This window comes from Crocuta crocuta, unplaced genomic scaffold, assembly GCF_008692635.1.
Source record: "Crocuta crocuta isolate KB4526 unplaced genomic scaffold, BGI_CrCroc_1.0 scaffold99, whole genome shotgun sequence".
In the NCBI taxonomy this organism is placed as follows: Eukaryota; Metazoa; Chordata; class Mammalia; order Carnivora; family Hyaenidae; genus Crocuta; species Crocuta crocuta.
In genome coordinates this window covers 7,470,690-7,494,667 of record NW_027551560.1, presented here as the reverse complement: position 1 = coordinate 7,494,667, position 23,978 = coordinate 7,470,690, and the positions used below count along the sequence as shown (strand labels likewise).

Here is a 23,978-nt window from a genome sequence, read left to right as displayed (position 1 = left end):
GGGCGGCCGAGCTGGGCCGCCGCGCCCCCCTGCTCGCGGCGTTGCTCGGCGTCCTCGCAGGGAGTGAAGAAGAGCCGCAGATCCACGTCGCAGGAACTGCGCCGCCTGGACCAGCAGGACGACCTGTACCTGGACATCACCGGTGAGCCGGCGAGCGAGCGCGTGGCGGGGCGCCCCAGACACGCGGCACCCTGCGCGGGGGTCCTAGCCCACCCACCCAGGCTGTGGAGGCACCTCCCGGGGCCCGGCTGACACGCCTCCACCCCCACTCCCCTAAAAGCCCCGCCGGCCACACCCCCTTCAGCTGCCGGGCTCCCTGGGAGCGCCCCCCTACCCCGACTTTCCATCTGCGTGTGTTGCGAGCTGTAACTTTATCCGTTTTGCACTCCTACCCGGGCGAGATGGGCCGAGGGTCACCTTTCTAAATTGCTGGCGTCAGCTCGGCGCCTCGGGTTTTTTCTGAGTTCGGGTTGATCGCGCCTCCCGGGGCTGCAAGCTCGGTTGGCCCTCACAGGATTCTGAACCTCTGAATCACCCCAGAGGATTCCCCGAGCGCGCGGAACGCGCCGGCACGAGAGCAGCTGCCCTGTTTATTTGGCGTTCGCCCAACCTTGGCTGCTCTGGAGGAAATGGAGTCCCGCCTCGTGCGGCGTTCCCACGTCCGCACGCGGGTCCGCACGGCCCACTCCCCTCCCCCGCGCGCTCGCGAGCACACGCGACCTCCGGGGCTGACTCCCCTCCTCGCGTGCCTCCACTAGCGGCGGGTCACGTTGAAGTCTTGGGAGCCGCTCTGCGTGCCGAATGCCCAGAGTTGTCACTTTTGAGAAATCGCAGCCAGCCGGAGCAGGTAGAAAAGCAGCCCTTTGATAGCTGTTTTAGTATTAGTCCTGATTCTACAATTCTTGGAGACTAATAAATCCAATTTGGCAGCTATTGGGTTTGCCAGGATTGACCCTAAAGCGTGTGAAGGCATCAGATGTGATGATGTATGTGGAAACGCTTTGTAAACACCATAGCTGTCTACAATTTTGAGGGAATTTTCAGTCTTTTTTCTGTGGCGCGGAATGTGTAAGGCTTGGCGTGTGGGATTTTTTAAAAACGGTTTCCCGCCCTGAGTCTTTGATAAACAGGGTGAACTGGGCTGGTCAGAATATTAATTTAGAAAGTGTTCAGACAAACATAAATTTAGGAGACATTGATTTCTAGATTGATGGACAGTGTAAACTGAAGGTCCGTTTTAAACACAGCTGCGAGTCCAGGGGAAGGTTTCTTGGCGCTGGGTGGGATGGTCCTTGGGAACCGTGGCGGGAGGAGCAGGGGGTCGCCTTAAGCCGGGTCCACCGTAGCATGTGGCTCTGTTGGAGGTGAAGCCAGCTTGCCCCGAGGCTGAGACCCGGTCCCACCTGGCTGTGTACTCCTGGGGAGATAGCCTCGCCGAGGAGGGCTGGGGAGTGGGGGGGACGACACCACACGTTCCTTGTGCCTTTGTTATTTATACCTGTTCAAAGGCACTTTGCCTAATAGTATTTAATTTTAGGGCAAATAACGCACTCTTCATTAGGAAGGTGGTCAGGAGTTTCTAGTGAAAACTTGGCTGCAGCCACCGGCTGTTGTTCCCCAGAGGCTGTTGTTCCCAGAGGCAACGGCAGTTCCTAGTTCCCTATGAATCCTTCCAGAAATAGACTATGCGTGCATACACCTATATATTCTCTATCAGACACAAGCGTGATAGCATACGTGTTGTTTTGCATAGCTTTTTTCTTTACAGTATTTCTTAGCAGAACGATTGTTCTGTACATGCAAACCTGCTGCATTTGATTTTAATTACTGCTTAGGCCAAAGTAGACCTAGTTTTAAAAAATAAAACTATAATGGTTTTAAATGTGGATTTAAATATATGTATCTGTAAAGCTTTTATTATTTTTTTTAAACTAATTTCTACACCCATCGTGGAGCCAGAACTCACAACCGCCAGTTCAAGAGTCATGTGCTGTATCCTCTGAGCCAGCTAGGTGCCCCTAAATATATTTTATTTGTTTAGACAGCTACAGGTCCTTAGTGATGAATATTTAGGTTGTCTCCATCAAAAAGAAGTTTTTGACAGTACAGTCATTGGAGTAAATCTTATTCCTCCTTCATGGCTGGCTTTCCTGAGCACAACAATGATTTAATTTCAGAAAATACTGCCAAGCTGAATATTGAAGAAGGAGTTGGCGCATTATATAATATCAAAATGCTGTTATTTAGATTGCAGTCCCAGATAATGGAAGGGTCCCCCTTCAGTGTAAGGGCAGTAACAGGGTCAACTTTGCCTGGAATTTTTCCAGGTGTCCCTTAGTGACAGTCTTGGCTTCCTGGAAAAATGATACTGAATCAGTCTGCTTCAAGGTGATAGACAAGACAAATAAATGTTGGATGCAAGGTGAAGATTACACCGGGTTTGGAGGGAGGCTTGAGCCTCATCCTCAGGAAGTGACAACCTGGTCCCATCCTCCCCAACTTGTTTTTTCCTCATTGTTTCCTTAATATTTTTCAAGTTGACTGTTACCAAAAGAGATATATAAATATATATTACTTGGTCTCCCCAGTAATATTTTCTTTTCATTTTCGGTGCACATTTAAATTTCTGCAAATTGTGCCATGTAAGCAAGGACAGTCCTCTTTTTAATGGCTGTATGGTATTGCATTGTATGGCTGAATTGTGATTTAACTAATGGTAATAAATAATCTACTTTTTTCGGGGGGGGGGCGGTTTGAGTCCCTGCAAATGGCAGCAGTAGCATCAGTGTATATGTCTACCTATGTGTGTAACTATATCTGCAAAGTAAAGTGCAGAGGCCAGGCCAAAATATATATAGTTTTATCTATTCATTGGTGGACTTTTTTGGCAATTATGAATAATGCTGCTATGAACATTCACGTACAGGTTTTTGCATGGACATTTTCCGTTCCTTTGCGTATATACACCTAGGAGTAGAGTTGCTGGTTTGCATGGTAACACCATGTTTAACCTTTTGAAGAACTGCCAGACTTTTTCCCAAAGCTGCTGTACCACCAGCATTTCTCACCAGCAATGTACCAGTTCTTCCACGTCCTTGCCAACACTTGTTACAGGATTGTGAAGATTCTTTCCCAGTGGTATTGGTTTGTAAAAATTAGTTCACCTTATCACTTCTGCCTCCTCTGCCCTTTAATACCTTATTTCTTTTTACTTTAGTGTCTTGTTATTTTTATTGTAACTTACTTTATCTGTTAAGTCAAATTTCCATAGATTGCATAATATTTTATGGTGGTATATACATTTGATATAGGATACTTAATGCCTATTTTTTTTTCTCTGTAGTCCTTTGTTGTATGGTTACTAATTAATTAATTAATTAATTAATTTTAGTGTCTAGGCAGCCACTTGTCTACACTGGGTATTAACTAGGAGTAGACTGATGGTTTTATTTCCACATGGACCCTATTCACCTCTTGCTGACCATTCACTCACTTCTTGCCATGTGCAGGGATTAGATTTTTATATCAGCTGTATTCCTGTGCAGTTCCAGTTAAAAAAAAGATCATAAAAGCAGTGTAAATTGTATACATTAACACGAAAGAGATACTGAGTAAAGGTATAATCAGAATGAGTTGTTATCAGTTAAGGAAGCAGGGGAAGAAGGGAAGAAAGGAGGGTTTTTGTTTGGATTTGGAGTTAGAATCTCTCAAGATAGGAAAAATACCAGAGAAAAAATGTTGGACATGGGTTTTTGATTTTCTCATGAACCTTCTAGCAGTCAGAGGTATGAATCTTTTTGACCTCTATATTTCTATCCCTTAAATAGGGCCATAAATGACAGTGCACAATCTACTTTTTGCTTTATTAATATAGAAAAAAATATTAAAAACTATGAAACTATTATCTCTGATAATTTATAGTGTTTAATAGTTGGTACAGATTTCGATTTCTTTTACTTTCTAATTTTTAAACATCTGACTAGTAAAAATAATTGTAAATAACTATTGGCTAAAAAAGATTCTTCATGGTTTGCCTTAAAATAAATTTCATTTTTAATATCTGTCATGGTAGTCTACCTTTCTAAAAGTCTATCACAGTAAATAATTTTATTGGAGAAACTCTAGTCGAGGTCAGGATTGTCATTTAAAAGCACTGATTAATGGTGTACTCCTCAAATTACAGAGACAGCACTGCCTTTACCCTGCTTCTTTTCTTTTTAGGATTTAAAAAATTCATACTAGACATTATTGGACAGGGAAAATTATTCATTAATTTGAGAAGTGTTGAATGCTTACTATGACAACTAGTCTTGCATATTCATTGTTTGCAATGATAGAAGTATATTTTTCTTGATAAAAAAATAATGCTGTTACCTGGGGCACTGATTCAAGGAGGAAATAAATTAATTTTTCTCCAAGATTTTGATGTAGTTTAATTGAGTTTCAATAATTGAAGCTCATCAAAGTATGTAGTGTTCATTTTTCTTCTTATGACTTATTTCTTTTTTTTTTACAAATAGTTTATTGTCAAATTAGTTTCCACATCTTATGACTTATTTCTATACTTTAAATTTGTGCATGATCTAATTTTTTTTTTCTCTTTTTAAAAAAATTTTTTTTTAATGTTTTATTTATTTCTAGGAGAGAGAGAGAGACAGCGTGAGCAGGGGAGGGTCAGAGAGAGAGGGAGTCACAGACTGAAACAGGCTCCAGGCTCTGAGCTGGCTGTCAGCACAGAGCCCGACGCGGGGCTCGAACCCAGGAACCGCGAGATCATGACCTAAGCGAAAGTCGGACGCTTAACCGACTAAGCCACCCAGGCGCCCCTAATTTTTTTTTCTTGATTTATGTGCTTGTTTAAATCTTCAGTATCTTTACTTCTGATGGTGTCATGTTAGTTATCTGCTTTAAATCTAATTCCTTAGGCAGTGGGACACCACATACAAAAACTTAACCCAGTTTCATTGTTACTGCTTCATTGGACAGAATAGTTGGGCATAGAGATGAAGGGAAAGTGGAATAACTGGGTGACAGAGGCGGTACTAATGCCAGGAGTTGCCAGTCAGTGCAAACTATAACTGCTTTAAATGGGAATGAATTTTCCCAGTTGCTCCTGGGGAGACCTGGGATGAAACCACACTGTGGATTTTTAGAATGGAAAGAAGGTATTGGGTACCTAACAATGACATATCTTGAAGTTTCTGAGATAGTCTCTGGGGATCTCTGAATGGATAGACAGGTGTTTTGTTATTTGAAAGAATTTCAGGAGATCATCTTGAAATAGCACAATTGTCCACTTTTCTCTCAGAAGCTAAGACCAGAGATAAGTAATTTTGGCCAAATTGATGCAGTTTCTTTTTGGGAAAGCCATACTACCTGTCTTTTATTCTTTCCAGCAGATAAAACTATTTCAGCAGAGATGTACATAAATTTGTTGAACATGCACTGTTTAGTCCTATGCTACATAGGTTAGTAGGTGATGTCATAGTAGATGCTCCATGAGTAGTATCTGTAAAGTTGAATTTAGATCATTACCTAGTGAATTTGGAAATAGGAGCAAACTACATATACAATTCAGGTCCTCAGGGCTCATGCTGTTTTCCAAATTGGCTGTCATCACACCTCAGATTTTCTAGATATTTCATTCATTCAACCAAATGTATAATGAATACCTACTCTGCCAGGCTTTTTTTTTTTTCTTCCTCAAGTGCTAAAAATAGGTCACTGCGGAAGATAATCCTTGCTCTCATGGAGTTTGTTTTCTGTGTTAATTGAGAAAATAAAATTTAGAGGGTCTGAGGAATAACTCGTATAGAGAGGAACCGTATTGTGATTGAAATTTCAGGGGAAGAAGAACTTTGTTCTTTGTTCCTAGAGTTTTTGAAGAGCTAGTTGTAGTGGTTGGGCATGAGGGCACCAGGGAAAGCTAGTGTCTGCCCTCACAGAGACTGAACACAGCTGGATTATTAACGTTCCGGAGCCTTTATTCTCTCATTTGTTTGAAAATAAAAAGTGCACGGTGTTGTTGGGAGGATGAACTGAAGCAGATGCATGTGAAATGGCTGGCTTAGGGCCTCCTTTACAGCCAGGGGTCCCTAAATGGTCTCTGTAGTATTACAAGTGTGCCAGCAGTGGGCCAGGGATACCAAGGGCAGACTGAGACAGTCATCATGGTTGGAAGGGTTTCAAGCTCAGAAGTAAACATTTCCCCCATACGTGTGCATGCACAAAAGGTTCAGTGAATCAGCACAGTGAAAATGTAGTGTGTTCCTTTCTCTGCTTCTGAGAGTGATCTTCAGGGCAGAAGCGCTCCAGATGCGGCTGGCTCAGAATTTGTCAGAGTAGTGGAGGAGATTTGGTACTGTGTTGACAAGCTTTTCTGCCTTGGGAAAAACGCTATGGTTTCTCTTTAAAGATTCCTTGTAAGAGGAAGAATAAAGCAATGCTGTCTCATCCTTTTTGAGGCTATTGTTATGTATTTTTATTACACCGAAGTTTGTGTATTGCTTTATATTAAATTGCAGTAAGCTTATTGGGGAGTGTTTTTGTAAAGATGAAAAGGCCTCATGGGAGAGTCTCAGGTAGGTTATAGAAAATAAAACAAATATATTAAATTTTTTTATTGATGGAATATAAACTTTTCAGAGTGGTTAAAGCATGACTGTGCTCTAGAATATTGTTCTAAAAGAGTATTTCACAGATCCAAAAGATTTGGTCCTGGTGGCGTGTATTACAGGCAGACTCGACTTTGTTGTTATTTTGAGTAAAGCAAAATTGCTTTTCAGTGGACCTTTCCATGCTTAATTTGTGACATGGAGACCTGATTTATTTGGAAGAGGTGGGAGTTAGAAATAAGTAAGAAATTCTATCTGCAAATCTTTTAACTATACTGGGAACAAAATAATTTTAGTAGCCAGTATTTTATTTTCCTTTCTGTCCTAGCTACAGACTATTTTTAATATGAGTAAGCCCTTTACTCAGGTCCTTCACATTACTTTTACGTAATTATCTGTAAGTTGAATGAAAAGCATGGATAGACTGGTTTATCTGAACATTTCAAAAACCATTCCTCATTTAGGACAGGCACTAATATGAGTGAGGTAAGTAGGTGCAGGGGTTGTGGGCAAAAGTGGAGAGATTAATACAGAGACACAGACTGTTTTGGCAGGAGCTAACCAATCTTCAAATACGGTTTCTTTACATTATTTAGTTTTTAGCTTCTGAGATTAGTCATTTAATTTCTAGAAGTGTGGATCTGCCATGTTAGACAGGGATTGCCTTAGAAAACATTTTCCAAAACAAAATTGATTTCAATTTCCTAAATACGAGGATATTTAACTGGAATGTGTGCGTCTCATCTGGATTCTCTAGTTTATATGAAAGTTTTACGCCCTTCTCTCTCTTTCTCTTTTTTTCTATAGCTTTTCATGGATACTGCTCCAACAAAGGTATTCAGATCATTGACTCTACTTTGCAGTGCTTTCTGATGATTTTAAAACTGTAGATTTAACCTGTTAGTTGTCATTCTTGGTTCCGTCCCTTCCTTGTTTGCTTGTCTTAAATTTAGTCTTAGGTAGGAGATTCGAGTTTTCTGTAATTTTAGAGTATCCTACATATGTTTATGACCTAAGTCAAAATTTGTCTTTATATGAAAAGTTTTGTTGTTTCTGTGTATAGGTACTGCTGACATTAGTTTCTGTGATATTTTATTAGATTAATTATTAATGCTATGTTTTAGATAGTGAATATTTTTGGTAATACTAAACTTTTTCTGTTTTAATTGAATCTTATATTCGTAGACTTGCTGAAAGGATGCTTAGAATGAGCTCTGTAACAGCTATTCTTGATTTTTTTCTTTTGCTAGGTTACTTAGTTCTTTCTAGGCCTTTCTTTGCTTAATGGTCAGGCTTATATCTTATTTACTGTTTTTGGCAAGAGGGAAATCTCATGAAGATGCCAACTTAAACTTAGGGAATGGGGAAGCTAAAGTATTCTGATTCCATTTCATTTTCAAGTTCCTCACATAAGACCAGTTATCAAAAGAACAAATCCGAATGGCCCCATATGCATATATTTCCAATTAAAAAAATTTCTGCTTTTATTCTCTTGGTCTTTTATTCAGCTCCTTTAATTCTTAGTATCATTTACATTCTAGAGGAGCAGTTCTTTTAGAGTGCTTTATTCACCAGGCAGTTAAAAGATTTGGTCCCATTGTCTTTTGAGTCTGAAAAACTGAGGAAGCCAGGCTGGGTAAATTCATTCTATTTGCGTAATATCACATACTGACTTCATTTCTCAGGTAGTTCACTTTCATAATATTAAAATTTGGTCGGCAGTATACTGTTTCACAGAAGAAAAACATCTTGTTCCCACTGTCGATGGTGTTTATTGTTCCTTCAAGTTCTAATTTGAAAGTAAAATTACTTTCTTGGCACTGCAGTTTATGACATTGATCTTTTTATACCCAATCCATAATACTATAATATCATTAGAGATTCTGGATTCTGCAAAACCCTCCATTTTAGGACCATCTCAGCTGAATCATTCTCTGCATTTTGCTCATTTATACTCATTTGTATGAATCGTGCTATGGAATTAATTAGTATATCCATTTAACAAATATTTATTGAGCAACTACCTTGAACAAGGGATTGAGCCAAGTATTATTGAGGAAGGGAGGAGGAGATGTGAAGATTTATAGCAACATCCCTGAAAGATTGAGAAGGCATAGACTATTAAGTCATCATCTCAGTGAAGACAGGTAATGAAGGAATCTGTCATTATGTGGTTTTGTTCTCTTCATTTACACAGTGTCAGTTTGAGAGAATTTTGTGATGGAAATTTCACTCCATAATTTCTACACAAAGTGAATTATTTTTTCCAGTGTGGTGAAAACGATCTGTCTTATGGTATCTTTCTCCTGGGGGTGTGGGGGCATCGGTGTGGGTGTAGGTGTGTGTTTTAAACTTCAATAGTGACAAGTGGAGAAAGCTTAAATTTGGTTCATAATCATATACAAATATGAATGCACTATATATATGATACTGTATATATGTAAATGGATATAGTTAATATATTGAAACCCCTATTTCTACTAAAACACAGTCAAAGCAAAAGCTCTACATTCCAGTTAATTCTATATCTCTAATTTGAATCTCAATAGCACCCCAGACGATATAGTTTAAAATGAGATGTCGTGTTTATTTTTAAGAATACCTTATTTATTGGTAAGAAGTAATTAGAGAGCACCTTTTAAGCGGAGTATGGCTTTCTGAATTGAAAGCACTAAAGACGAAGATTGCCAAATATTTTAGGAACTAGATTTGGTGTGTGTGACTTGTACTGAGAAGCATTCTGATTTTCACAGTATTTTATAGGTGCTGAGGAAGAATTGCTTTGACATGAAAGTATAACAGAATTAATGTTATGGTTTTACATTTTTGGGAGCTGTTCTCAGTCTGCTCTTGGAATTTTTTTATTGTAGTACTGTCATCATATACTCTTTGGAAGCACCTTATACGTGCAACTAAGAGTCCTCTTAACATGCGTTTATTTTCTTTTTAACAATAAACTGTCAAAAAAGCTTAGAATTTAGCTAGCAAACACAATTGAGGTTGAAATTTTAAGTTCACTATTAATATATTCTGATTTTAAACTATTGTGACTGAAAGAGCTTGAAGCACAGATTTCACTCAGGATAGGTTTGAGTGCATTTTATGGTTTCATCCTTGCACTGGCTGCTGCAAGGACTGCAACAGAGATTTCACACTTGACCCAGTTCTCTGCAGAGTGACAGGAACCCATAGAACTGGGTGATATATCTCTATCTCCATTCGATAATAGAGGGGCTTATCAGTGAATGTCATTGATACTCAAAGATAGATGCCGCTGACTGAATGAATGAGACGAGGGCCTCATTTGGCGAGGGTGTGATTGCTGGAATTGGGGATAGAGACTATACCCCAGTGTGGAGGAAATATCCTCTTTGTATCTCCTAGACCTGTCTCTCAGTGCTCTTGTGTTTTGCCAGTAACAAACATCAAGAAATGGTAGTTAACCTAAATTAAATAACAACTCTGCTCCAAAAGGTAAAAATACTTTAATACTTTAATTTATCTTACTCAGGAGAGCAGGTAAAGGAATATAACCTTAAAGCATCCTTTATCCATTAGGACTTATTCAGATTATTTTGATCAAATAAATTTTTAGAGGTTAAATGTGTGGATTCAGAAGACAACCATTTCTAGGCACAATGGTAAAGGAATTTTTTTCTTTCCTTTCCTTTTCGTAAGCACCATGCCCATTGTGGGGCTTGAACTCATAATCTTGACATCAAGAGTCGCATACTCTACCAACTGAGCCAGCCAGGCGCCCCTTCTTTCTTTTTTTAATTGAAGTATAGTTGACCCACAATGTTATATTTGTTTCATGTGTACAACATAGTGATTCAATAATTGTATACCTTATGCTATGCTTACCACAGGTGTAGCTACCACCTGTCATACGTTGCTATTACAATACCATTGACTTTATTCCCTATGCTGTACCTTTCATCCCTGTGACTTACTTTCTAGTTTTGGAAGCCTGTATCTCCCACTCCCTTTCACCCATTTTGCCCATACCCCCACCTCCTCCCCTCTGGCAACTGTCAGTTTGTTATCTGTATTTACAGGTCTGATTCTGCTTTTTGTTTCTTTGTTTATTCATTTGTTTTGTTTTTTAGATTCCACATATGCGTGAAGTCATGCAGTATTCTCTTTCTTTGATTGATTCCACTTAACATAGTGCCCTCTAGGTCCATTCATGTCACAAATGGCAGGGTCTCATTTCTTTTTTTATGGCTGAATAATATCCCATTGTATGTATATATATATATCTTTACATAAATACAGACCACCACCTCTTCCTTAACTATTTGTCTGTAGATTATGGATACTCAGGTTGCTTCCATACCTTGGCTATTGTAAATAATACTGCAGTAAACAAGGATACATCTATCTTTTCAAATTAGTGTTTTCATTTTCTTTGGGTAAATACCCAGTAGTGGGATTGTTGGGTTATATGGTAGTTCTAATTTTAATTTTTTGAGGAACCTACGTACTGTTTTCCACAGTGGCTGCACCAATTTACCTTCCCACCAACAGTACACGAGGAGGAGTCTTTTTTTTTTTTTTTTTGGTAATGTGATACTTTTGGGAATTTCCAAAATAACGGTGTGGAGTATTTTGAAAGCTAAGCAATTCCCCCCCCACCATCAAAGCTTTNCCGCACTGTTTTCCAGAGGGGCTGTACCAGTTTACATTCCCACCAACAGTGTAGGAGGGTAAGGGCTTTATTTTAAAAAGATCAGAACACAAATGTTATTCTGATTGTAGAGATTTCTGAGCAGGATTACTAAGTTTTGTTGCTTTATGTCACAAAAGGAATTTTTTTAATACTGTCAAGTTTTTGTGTACCTGTTACACACCCCATTTAACATAACCCTATTCAGTGCTGTTTTGTTGTAATTATATTGTCTTCAAGATAATTTTACTAAGAATAAGTAGGCATATGTAAAACTGTAGTCATTGTCTTCTTTTGGCATCCCCAGAACAGACTGAGTCGAGGATTCCAGTGCAGTACTTTCTTTGGGATATGATCCCAGAAAACTCTCCAAGGGAAGTGGGAAAGTGAGAGGGTTGGAAATGTTCAGTATTAGGGAGGTTGCTTCTGTGTGAACTAGAGTTTGATCCTATTGGGGAAATATGATAGTAGACAGAACAAATGAGAGTTGAGGGGACTGGGATAGTTTTTAGCCAGTAACTTAGAGTGGGGGTGAGTGATAATTTTGAAGTGCTATGAGGATGGCCAAAATGGACCCTGGGGGCTAGAGAGAGCCCTGAAAGAGATGTTGGTGCAGTTAGAAAGCGCTGATGGGGGCAGGGTATAGGCTGGGCTGTTTCAGTGTGCCTCCAGAGCCCGTTAGGGTATTGTTGATTTTTTTTCTGTGTGCTCTTAGTGCTATTATTGTTAAGTTCTTAGCTAGTTAGTGCTCAACTGTTATCCTGAGTTGTGTGCGTTACTGTCACTATGTTGTGTCCTGGTGCGGTGTGGGGTATTTTCGATAGCAAATGTTGAGAAAATGTATGCACAACACAGGTGGGTTTATTAGGAAGAAGCAGTAGAAGAGCTGGATGTTTGAAATGTCAGCTTAGGCGTGCCTGGTAGCTCAGTAAGTGGTTAAGATGAGCTCAGGTCATGATCTTGTGGTTTGTGAGTTGGAGCCCTGTCAGCGCAGAGCCTGCTTGGGATTCTCTCTTTCCCCCCATCTCTCCCTTCCCCTGCACCACTTGCACATTCTCTCTCAAAATAACTAAGTAAACTTTTTAAAAAAATGTAAGCTTAGAGACCCTTGCAAGGAATTGTTTAAGGAAACTAGGTAAAGATCAGTGTCCAATTAAGGATGGTTGGAAGTTCTTTGATTTTTTATGAAAGGCTTTATAAACATCACTGTAGCTTGGACATTTGACTAACAACTCTGTGATTAGCACTTAGAAGAATTATGGCCAGAGACAGTCCTGACTTCAGTGAATGTGAAATAGCTGGAAAAGCTGAGCTGTTGCCAATGTAGAATGCCAGCCCTGGATCTCCATGGAGACTTTGTGGTTTCCGTGCAGTTCTGTTTCCAGGAACTCCTCATCCCCAGCTAAATGAAGTTTGTGCATGCGTGTGAAGTTAACCACCTTATGTCATTTATTTATTTATTATTTCTTAAAAATCTTTTCATTCATTTATTTAAGCAATCTCTACGCCTAACATGGGGCTTGAACTTAAGACCCAGAGATCAAGAGTCGTATGCTTTCCCAACTGAGCCAGCCAGGCGCCCCTATTTCATTTATTTCTAATAAGGCCAGATAACACATGTTAAGTACTCTTGGAAATATTTCAAGATAAATAAATATGCTAATTTAACTGCTCAAGAGTTGAAAACTCGTATGTCATATGTGTGTGTGAAGTGTTACACAAATACAAAATAGAGAAATCACAGTTTGCCATATATGGTGCAAGTAAATGCTGTTTTCCTACCTTTTTGGATTCTTTTCCCATATTATTAAAGCCTTGCACAGTCCTTTTGTTTTTGTTTTTTTTTTTTTTTGGTAATAATAATTCAGTCTGTTCTTAGTGGAGGAGAAAAAATCAGTCCTACTGTTAATCTTGTAAGTGGTGGAATTTAACAATGCTGAAGCTATCACATGAGTCATGATTCATTAATAAAAGCCTAGACCCTGGAAGCATTAAAAATAATCTTTATTCACTTTCTTCTTCTTTTTAACTTTTTTAATGTTTATTTTTGAGAGAGAGACTGTGGGGGAGGGACAGAGAGAGAGAGAGAGGGAGACAGAAAATCCAGAGCAGACCGTGCTCTGACAGCAGAGAGACTGATATGGGGCTTGAACTCCTGAACCGTGAGATCATGACCTGAGCTGGTCATTTGCTTAACCAACTGAGCCACCCAGGTGCCCCTTCCTTTTCATGAATATCAGTGGACAGCTCATAGAAGTTATTTGAAAAAGTAGTTAAAAAAATTTTTTTTAATGTTTTATTTATTTCTGAGAGAGAGAGAGAGAGAGAGAGAGAGCATCAGTAGGGGAGGGTCAGAGAGAGAGGGAGACAGAATCTGAAGCAAGGCTCCAGGCTCTGAGCTAGCTGTCAGCATAGAGCCCGACGCGGGGCTCGAACCCACGAACCGTGAGATCATAACCTGAGCTGGAGTCGGACGCTTAACTGACTGAGCCACCCAGGCGCCTCTCAAAAAGTAGTTTCATGAATATCAGTGGACAGCTCATAGAACTTATTTGAAAAAGTAGTAGAGGTGATCTTTTTAGCCCTTTAGTCATGTTCCATGTTATTGAGGTGAATTCATGATTCTGGGTTCATGACACATTCCTAATTGGTCCATGCAAGCTCCCTTGTTAGGCATTCTGTTTTTGAAATATGACCCACTAAATAACACTTAGTCTATATTCCTTCACTTGGAGTTGCTTGTGTTTTTTAAAAAGTTACTCATTTTGTCTTTTTTAAAAAAAATTTTTAACATTTGTTTTTGAGAGAGTGGGAGCGGGGAGAGAGGGAGACACAGAATCTGAGGCAGGCTTCAGGCTCTGAGCTGTCAGCACAGAGCCCAGCGTGGGGCTCGAACCCATGAACTGTGAGATCATGACCTGAACCGAAGTTGGACCCTTAATCGACTGAGCCACCCAGGCACCCTGTTACTGTTTTTTTAAATAGACATTGCATGTACATGGTTCAGAATTTTAAAGATACACAGGAGGGGTGCCTGCCTGGTTGGCTTGGTGGAGTATGTGACTCTTGATCTGAGGGTTGTTAGTTTAAGCCTTACGTGGAGTGTAGAGATTACTTAAAAATAAATCTTTAAATTTCTATATTTATTTATTTACTGAGAGAGAGCGAGTGAGCAAGTGAGCATGAGCAGGGAAGGGGCAGATAGTGAGTGAGACAGAGAGACAGAGAGACAGAGAGAGAGACAGAGAATCCCAAGCAGGTTCCACACTGTCAGAGTCCCTATATGGAGCTCAGTCTTAGAAACCTTGAAACCAAGCCACCCCAAAATCACTGAATGAATGAATGAATGAATGAATGAATGAATGAATGAATGAATACAAAAGAGGACATGGCAGAATAAGATTCCCACTTCCCCTTGTCACCTAGCTACTTATTTTTCCATTTCAGAATCAATTGACATAACCTCTTCTATGTCTTTTTCCAGAGATTTTCTACGTATTTACAAACATACTGCATATGTACACATGTATGTATGTGTGTATCCACTCATTCAGAATACAGCACGTTATTCTCACAGTACTGTTTCTTGCTTTTTTAACTGCTATTGGGTTGCTCAGTGAGCAAGGAATAGAACAGTGGGAGCTGAAGAACCCTAATGGAGGATGCTTTCAGGCTGCTCCAGATTGACATGTGTTGGTAATAATCCCCAAGTAGTCAGTGTCTGCTTGGTGTTAAGGCCCATGCAAACGCCTGTGTCTCTCCTCCACCTCTAAATAGTTTCTAANTCTCAGCAGCTTAAAACAAAAATTAAAGCCTTTTCTGTTTCACAGCCAGTGTGTATCAGTAGGAGGTTCTGCGTATTGTAATTGCTTGGGGACCTAGGCACATGAGCAGCAGTCATTTCTAATCTTGTTTGTTCCTGTGCCAGAGGAAAAAGAGTTATGTGGAGGGTCTTGAATCAACAATTAAATACTCATTTCCACTCATAACTCTGTGGTCAGAATTAATCACAAGGCCCCACCCAACCTCAGAGGGGCAGGAATGTGTATGTTAGGCAGGGAGCCAAAAATATTTGGTGAACAGCATTAATGATTACCACATTTAGCCTTTTAGATTATTCAGTGCATATTTATATATATATATATAGATGTCTCTATATAGAGAGATGTTTTTGTATTAACAAAATAAATACTATAAATAGGATCATTACTTTTTCCACTTGATATATTATAGTGGAATCTTCCATTGTCATAAATAGGTATCTAAATATATATCTCTTAGTGGATGCATATTATTCTAGTCTAAGGATACATAAGGTATTTATTTCCTCTACTGAGGAAAATGTCCATGAATACATTTGAAAAAATGGGTAGAGAATTTTAGGTTGTAGGCCTTCCCCAGCCAAGCCATGGATTCCTGTCATGGTTCCTAGCTTGTAGATATAAGCTCTATCTAGAATAACCTCTCTATCCCCTTGCCCCCTCATAAAGTACCTTTTCATAATTTTTATTTATTTTTTCCTGTCCCTGTTACTTTATTAATAACATATATAGAGAAAATCTTAAGCAGGCTCCGTGCTCAACATGGAGCCTGATGCAGGGCTTGATCCCACTACCCCAGGATCATGACCTGAGAAAAATCAAGAGTCAGACGCTCAACTGACTGAGCCACCCATGTGCCCCTCTTGTGTTATAATTTTTATACATTAATTTTTATTTATTATTTATTAATTTTTATAGATAGGTAAATATTCATGTGGTTCTGAGACGAATGTAAGGCGAGCAGTCTCCTACCAGCCCCTCTCTGTCCATATTTGTCTACTGCCCACTCTGCCATCTCCCAGAAGTTTTAGTTTGTTATGTTTGTCTTGAGTTTTGAAAAATGAATAAAACGTAGATACTTTTACAAATTACTATTTCAGCAAACTTTTTTATTGTGAAGTAATTTCAGATTTACAGAGAAGTTGCAAAAATTGCACAGAGAGCTTTTGTATAACCTTCCTCATTTCCCCAATGTTATCTTACTTTACCATAGTACATTTGTCAAAACTAAGAAACTACCATTGATGTGAACTATTAGCTAAACTCCAGACTTCATTTGGATTTTCCCACATAAACATCTTTTTTTCTGTTTCAGGATATAATCCAGAATATTTCAATGTATTTGGTAGATTCTTTTTGAACTAAAAGATAGCATATTCTACACATGGTTCTGCACCTTGCTGTTTTCAACTGACACGGTATTTCACTGATTCTAAAACACAAGAGAGGGTGCCTGGGTGGCTCAATAGGTTAAGCATGAGACTCTTGATTTCAGTTCAGGTCATGATCTCATGATGGTGGGATTAAGCCCGACATTGAGCTCTGGGCTGACAGCATGCAGCCTGTTTGGGATTCTCTTTCTCCCTCTGTTTGCCCCTCCCTAGCTCATGTGGTTATATTCTCTCTTTTTCTCAAGTAAACAACAACAGCAAAATAAAACACAACAATATATTAAGTACTTCAAATATGGGGTACCTGGGTGGCTCAACGGATTAAGCGTTGCATTTGATTTCAGCTCAGATCATGGTCTCACAGTTGGTGGGTTCCAGCCCTGCATTGGGCTCTGTGCTGGTAGCTCAGAGGCTGCTTAGGATTCTCTCTCTCCCCTCTCTCTCAGCCTCTTCCCAGCTTATGTGCACTCTCTCTCCAAACAGATCAATAAACTTAAAAAAAAAAAAACCCTAAAAAACAAAGGAGACATGCTGCTGATTATAACTTAGTCACAGATCTTAAGCTATTGTGTAATTTCAGATATATTCAAATGTGGAGAAACATACATCTTAGAATTGATGGAATGCAATATATCTTGGAAATCTTTCCATTTTATTTCATAGACTTTCTCATTCATATTTATATAGCTGCATAGAATTTAACTTTGTAATGCTAGTAAGATCTTTAATTAAGCCCTTATCCATACTCCTTAGGATTGCTTTCAGTCTTTAGCTATAAAAAATAATGCTGTTTTGAATAACCTGTTACTTATGTCTTACATACAGATGTGTATAGGAATAACTTTTCAAAAGTGAATTACTGAGTTAGAGATACATACATATTTGTAATTTTAGTAGAAGTTATACCCATTTACACTCCCACCTGCAATGGATGAGAAGACTCGTTAAAAGTTCACCAACAGAGTAGGTTACTTGACTTCTGGATTTTTGCCAGTCTGATAGGTGGAAAATTATAGTCTCAGTGTAGTTTTCCTGTATGAGCACAGGTTGAGTTCCCAAAAACTGGCTATAAATATTCTTCACCCATTTTTTTATTGGGCTGTTTGCTGTTTCAAATTTATATGCATTAGGCTCTTTATACATTAGGGAAGTTATTATATGTTATGTTTTACAAATATGTTTCCTATTTGTCATTTGCTTTTTAATGTTCTTACAGTTGTGGTGGTGATGTAGGTGAACCTGATAATCTTTTCTCTTAAGGCTTTTGGACTTGCGGATTTTAAGTCCTAGTTGGCCTCAACAAAGTTATTAAGAAATTCATATGTGTTTCTTTCCATTTCTCCTTTCTTGGTCTTTATGCTGTTGATCTCATGGATTTTACTTATACGTAAAAGTACTTACACATATAAGCGCCACCATGGGGCTTGATTCTGCAAATCATGAGATTATGACATGACCTGAACCGAAATCAAGAGTCCATTGAGCCACCCAGGTGCCCCTTATGCATGTATTATATCATAAAAACTCCAGGGGCGCCTGGGTGGCTTAGTCGGTTAAGCGTCCGACTTTCTCTTGGGTCATGATCTCGCGGTTCGTGGGTTCGGGCCCCGCGTCGGGCCCTGTGCTGACTGCCAGCTCAGAGCCTGGAGCCTGTTTCTGTCTGACTCCCTCGCTCTCTGACCCTCCCCTGCTCGCACTGTCTCTCTCTCTCTCTCCTAGAAATAAATAAAACATTAAAAAAAAAATTAAAAAAAAAAAAAAAAATTAAAAAAAAAATTAAAAAAAAAAAAAAAACTCTATATTATACTATTACTTTTGTTAAAGCAATTGTCTTTTAGGGGCTCCTAGGTGGCTCACTCAATTGCTTAAGCATCTGACTCTTGATTTTGGCTCAGGTCATGGTCTCATGGTTGGAGGTGGGTATCAAGCCCCAGTGGGGAGCCTACTTGGGATTCTGTCTCTGTGCCTTCTACACATGCTTTCTTAAAATAAATAAACATTAAAAATAATCTTTTAACAAGATTCAAATAAGAAAAATACTACATATTTACCTATGTAGTTACCATTTCTAATACCCTTCATTTTTCATGTAGTTCTGGAAAACTGGTGTCATTTTTATTCTGCCTGAAGGAGTTTTTTAAACATTTTTTTATAATGCAGGTCTGTTAGTGATGAACTCTTTCATCTTTTGAATACCTAAAAATGTCTCTATTATGTCTTCCTTTTTTTTTTACATTTATTTATTTTTGAGAGACCAAGGGAGACAGTGCAGATGGGAGAGGGACAAAGAGAGAAGGGGACACAGAATCTGAAGCAGGCTCCAGGCTCTGAGCAAGCTGTCAGCACAGAGCTGGAGGTGGGGCTGGGGAATCCACGAACTGTACAGTGAGATCATGACCTGAATCGAAGTCAGACGCCAACCCATTGATCCACCCAGGCGCCCCCTTTTTTTTTTTTTTTTTTAACATTTATTTTTGACAGAAACAGCACAAACAGGGAGGGACAGAAAAAGAGGGAGACAATCTGAAGCAGGCTCCAGGCTCTGAGTTGTCAGCACAGAGCCGGATGCGGGGTTCTAACCCATGAACCATGAGATAATGACCTGAGTTGAAGTAGGATGCTCAACCGATTGAGCCACCCAGGCACCCGTATGTCTTCATCTTTGAAAGATTTTGCTTAGTGTAGAGTTCAAGGTTGGCATTTACTTTTTAATTTCAATACTTTAAAAATGTTGCTCTCCTGTATTCTCATTTACATTGGTTCCAACAAGAAATCTGATATCCTTGTCTTTCTGTCAGTATTATGTACTTTTTCCTATGGCTGCTTTCAGTATTTTCTCTTTATCACTGGTTTTGGGCAATTTGCTTACAGCATAGTTTTCTTTATGTTTTTTGTGGTTAGGATTCATTGAACTTCTTGAATCTGTGGGCTTATAGAGTTCATCAATTTAGAAAGTTTCTCAGCCATTATTTTTTAAAATGTATTTTTTCTGCCTGCTCACCTTCCTTAATATATAATTAACTGTATTTTAGGCCATTTAAACTGTCCCACAGCTCACGCTCTTTTCATTTGGGGGGATTTTTTTTTCTCTCTGTTTCATTTGGATAAGTTCAATTTTGGTTAGTGCCTTCAATTTTAGAATGTTTTCTTCTCCTATTATATGCCATTTAAAAAAAAATTTTTTTTTTTAATGTTTATTCATTTTTGAGACAGAGAGAGACAGAGCATGTGTGGGGAAGGGGCAGAGAGAGAGGGAGACACAGAATCCGAAGCAGCTCCAGGCTCTGAGCTGACAGCACAGAGCCGGATGCGGGGCTCGAAATCACAGACTGCAAGATCATGACCTGAGCTGAAGTCAGATGCTTAACCGATTGAGCCACTCAGGCGCCCCTCCTGTTATATGCCATTAATCCCATCCAGTGTGTTTCTCATTTTATAGATTATAATTTTCGTCTTCAGGAAAGCTTGAACTGGGCCGTTTTTCCCCTTTTTTTCTTAAAGTAGGCTTCACACAGGGCATGGAGTCTGACATGGCCTTCAATGCACAACCCTGAGATCAAGACCTGAGCTGAGATCAAGAGTCAGGCGCTTGGGGGCACCTGGGGTGGCTTAGTCAGTTAAGCGTCTGACTTTCGCTTAGGTCATGATCTCGCGGTTCGTGGGTTCGAGCCCCGCGTCGGGCTCTGTGCTGACTGCCAGCTCAGAGCCTGGAGCCTGTTTCAGTCTGTGACTCCCTCTCTCTCTGACCCTCCCCTGCTCACGCTGTCTCTCTCTCACTCTCCTAGAAATAAATAAAACATTAAATAAAATTAAAAAAAAAAAAAAAAGAGTCAGGCGCTTGACCAACTGAGCCACCTGGGCACCCCAAATTGGGCCTTTATGATATCTTATGTGTCTCTCCATTTTTTTTCCCTCTATTGAGATATAAATCAACTACCATACAATCTACCAATTTAAAGTGTACATTTCAGTGGTTTATTTTTAATATTTTAAATAGCATATAATATTATTTAAAAAATAATATTTTGGGGTAAATAGGTATGTACAGAGTTGTGCAACTATCACCGTAATCCAGTTTTACAACATTTTGATTATCCCTAAAAGAAACCTTGTACCAAATAGAAGTTACTTTCTATTCCCTTCTCCTTCCCGTTCCCCTTCGGCAGTCATCAACCAACTTTTTTGTCGCTATAGATTTCCTGTTTTGGATATTTCATATATAAATGGGATCATACTATTTATAAGCGATCTTTTGTGACTGGTTTTTTTAGCATAATGATTATGAGGTTCATTTATGTTGTAGCATGTATCAGTGCTTTATTCCTTTCTAAGGCTGAATAACACCACATTTTGTTTATCTTTTCATCATGGACATGTGGGTTTTCACTTTTAGGTTATTATGAATAATGCTGCTATGAACATATACACAAGTTTTTATGTGAACATGCATTTTCATCTACTTAGGGAACATATGAATACAGTTATAATAACTTTTAACGTGTTTCTCTCTTCATAAGGGTTGTGCTTTTCTGCTTCCTTGCATGCCTGGCAATTGTTGGATGCTGAATTTTATCTTAGTGGGTGCTGGATATTTTTGTTAGGCAGGCCTGGATCAGTGCTAAGTCAAGGGCTAATTATTCATTATTGAGGCAAGACCTTTCTGAATACTCTTATTCACTGTGTCTTAGGAGTTTTTACATAATGGCCTGTGAAAACAAGTGCTTTCCCTAGCTTTGTGTGAGTGCCAGTCACTGTAAGCTCTAATCTTTTGGGATGATTCTTTTTTGGGCCTCTAGCAGTTTCCTATCATGAATGTTCTATACTTACTTCTGTTAAATACTTAGGACTCTGCAAATCTCTGGAGAGTTCTCTCTCTGTGCTTCTTCCTTCTCTTTGGTATTCTGTCTTATGAACTCTTGCTGCCTTGGTTTTCCTTCACTCAGCTCCATCTCAACTTGAGGAGTCTCCTGGGTTCTGCCTCGGTTTACCCTCTCTGCAGGGGCAGTTACAGGGCTCAACTTTTTTTGTTTCCTGTGTTTCAGACATTTTTGTTCTACATTGCCTAATAGCCAGAATCTTGAAAACCATTATTTAGTGTATTTTGTCTGGCTTAAAAAAACCCAAAAAAACAAAAAAACCTCCCTCCTCCCCCAAGCAGGAATGGTAAATCTGGTTCCTGTTAAATTAACTGTCATGGTTAGTAGACGAAATCCTCTATTTTCTTACATATTTTATGTTTTCAATATCTTACATTTAAATAGTTTCTCCATTTGAAATTTATTCTGGTGTGAGGAGATGGAGCCGCTCTTACTTGTTTTTTTACAATTTTTTTATAGTTTATTTATTTTTGAGACCGAGAGAGACAACATGAGTCGGGGAGGGGCAGAGAGAGGGAGACACAGAATCTGAAACAGGCTCCAGGCTCTGAGCTAGCTGTCAGCACAGAGCCTGACATGGGGCTCGAACCGACGAACTACAAGATCATGACCTGAGCCGAAGTCGGGTGCTTAACTGACTGATCCACCCAGGTGCCCCTTATTTGTTTTTTTAGATGTCTACTTGACATGTGGTTTGATTTATCATTTTTATCATGTATTGCATTTTTGTATGTGTAAGTGTGTGGGCCTATTTTAGAACTTCTGTTCCATGTATATATATCTGTGAGGTGCTAGGAATGCTCTATATTAGTAATGGAGGCCTTTTAATGTATTTTAATATTTGGTAGTGCTAGCTCCTTATTTATTTATTTTTTAATATTAGAGAGAGAGAGAGAGACAAGTGAGGGAGGGGCAGAGAGAGAGGGAGACAGAGAATCTGAAGCAGACTCCAGGCACAGAGCCTGATGGTGGAGCTTGAACCCACCACCTGCGGGATCATGTTCTGAGCTGAAGTCCGATACTTAAAGGCACCCCAGTGCTTTTTAGAGCTCTTAAAAAAATTTTTTTTTTTGTGGCTACTTTGAGACACTGGTTATACTTTCCATCACAGTTACGTTTATTGCAGTGGTGACCATGAGACCTGTAATATTTTTTGCTAGGCTGATGGGTAAAAAGTGGATGTAACAAGACTTTTCAATGTTAGAAATGATTAAGGAATATTGTATTGTATTGTGTGTGTATGTTTTAAAGTAAGCTCTGCACTCCATGTGGGGTTTGTACTCATGACTGTGAGATCAAGAGTCATATGCTCCACCAACTAAGCCAGCCAGGTAATCGAAGGAATAATACATTTTAGATGATTTGCCAGAATAGTAATCAGTGTGCTTCCTACAATTTAACTTACATGACCTTAAAGTAAATTGCTTGAAGAAACTGGATCCCAAAGCTTACAAGTGGGAGAATTTTTTTTAAGATTTTATTTTTAAGTAATCTCTACACCCAACGTGGGCTTGAACTTGAAACCCTGAGATCGAGAGTCACAATCTACTGAGTGAGCCAGGGACCCCACAAGCAGGGAATTTTTTAAGTGTCGATATTCAAGTGATGATCAGAGAAGCTCAACTAAAAGAATTGTGGACTAAGATGATTGGCAGTGGAAGGAATCACATGTGAAATTCCTTAAATAAAAATCCATTGACTTAAGAAAAACCCTCCAGCTCTGATTGTTTGTTTATTTTTCCATATGAATTTAAGGATCACTTTACCTATTTCATAAACAAAAAATCCTGCTAGTTACTTAAAACTAACTTGGAGAAAAAGTCTTTAGGGTGATGACTCTTCTGTTCACAAATATAATATGTCTTGTTTGCTCAAATCTTCTTTTGAGTAGTTCATTAATGTGTTAAAATGTCATACCACACAATGTCTTACCCTTGTTAAACCCTTTTTTAGGTTATTATCTTTGTTGTCATTGTTATAAATGGCATTTTTTCTTTTTTATGTTACATAATACCAATTCCCTGAACAATTAACTGAACTCATTATGGAGAACATTTTAATTTTATTTAACTTTGACTCCATAGAGTCAAATCCATAGAATTTGTAAGGTAGAAGTGGCTGTGCTCAATGTATAGATATATGTTAGAAGAAAGACTGAGGGGTTACTATAACTTCATTAATACTACATTTACTTTGTAGATGATTATCACGGCTTTGTTTTTAATTATTAAAATTTAGGGATTGATCATTCTGATCATGTTGGTATGTTATAGCTCTTATAAATAAGACTATTAATATCCATATTAACAACTTGTTCTTGGGGCGCCTGGGTGGCTTAGTCGGTTAAGCGTCCGACTTTCGCTTAGGTCATGATCTCGCGGTTCGTGGGTTCGAGCCCCGCGTCGGGCTCTGTGCTGACTGCCAGCTCAGAGCCTGGAGCCTGTTTCAGAGTCTGTGACTCCCTCTCTCTCTGACCCTCCCCTGCTCACACTGTCTCTCTTTCTCTCTCTCCTATAAATAAAATAAAAATATTAAAAAAAAAACAAAAACAACTTGTTCTTGTTTTTCTAAGGTTTGTTTATTCAGAGAGAGCACATGGGAGAGAG

General features: G+C 39.0%; 1 protein-coding gene across 1 annotated transcript in view; it reads left to right on the top strand.

Annotated features, from left to right (window-relative positions):
* Positions 1 to 58: 58 nt before the first annotated feature.
* CDC14B (cell division cycle 14B) overlaps positions 59 to 23,978 on the top strand; it is a 101,648-nt gene continuing 77,728 nt past the window's right edge. Inside the window, exon 1 of the mRNA XM_077749577.1 lies at positions 59 to 142. The gene's annotated coding sequence lies outside the window, so the exon portion shown is untranslated. The remainder of the gene's footprint in view (positions 143 to 23,978) is intronic.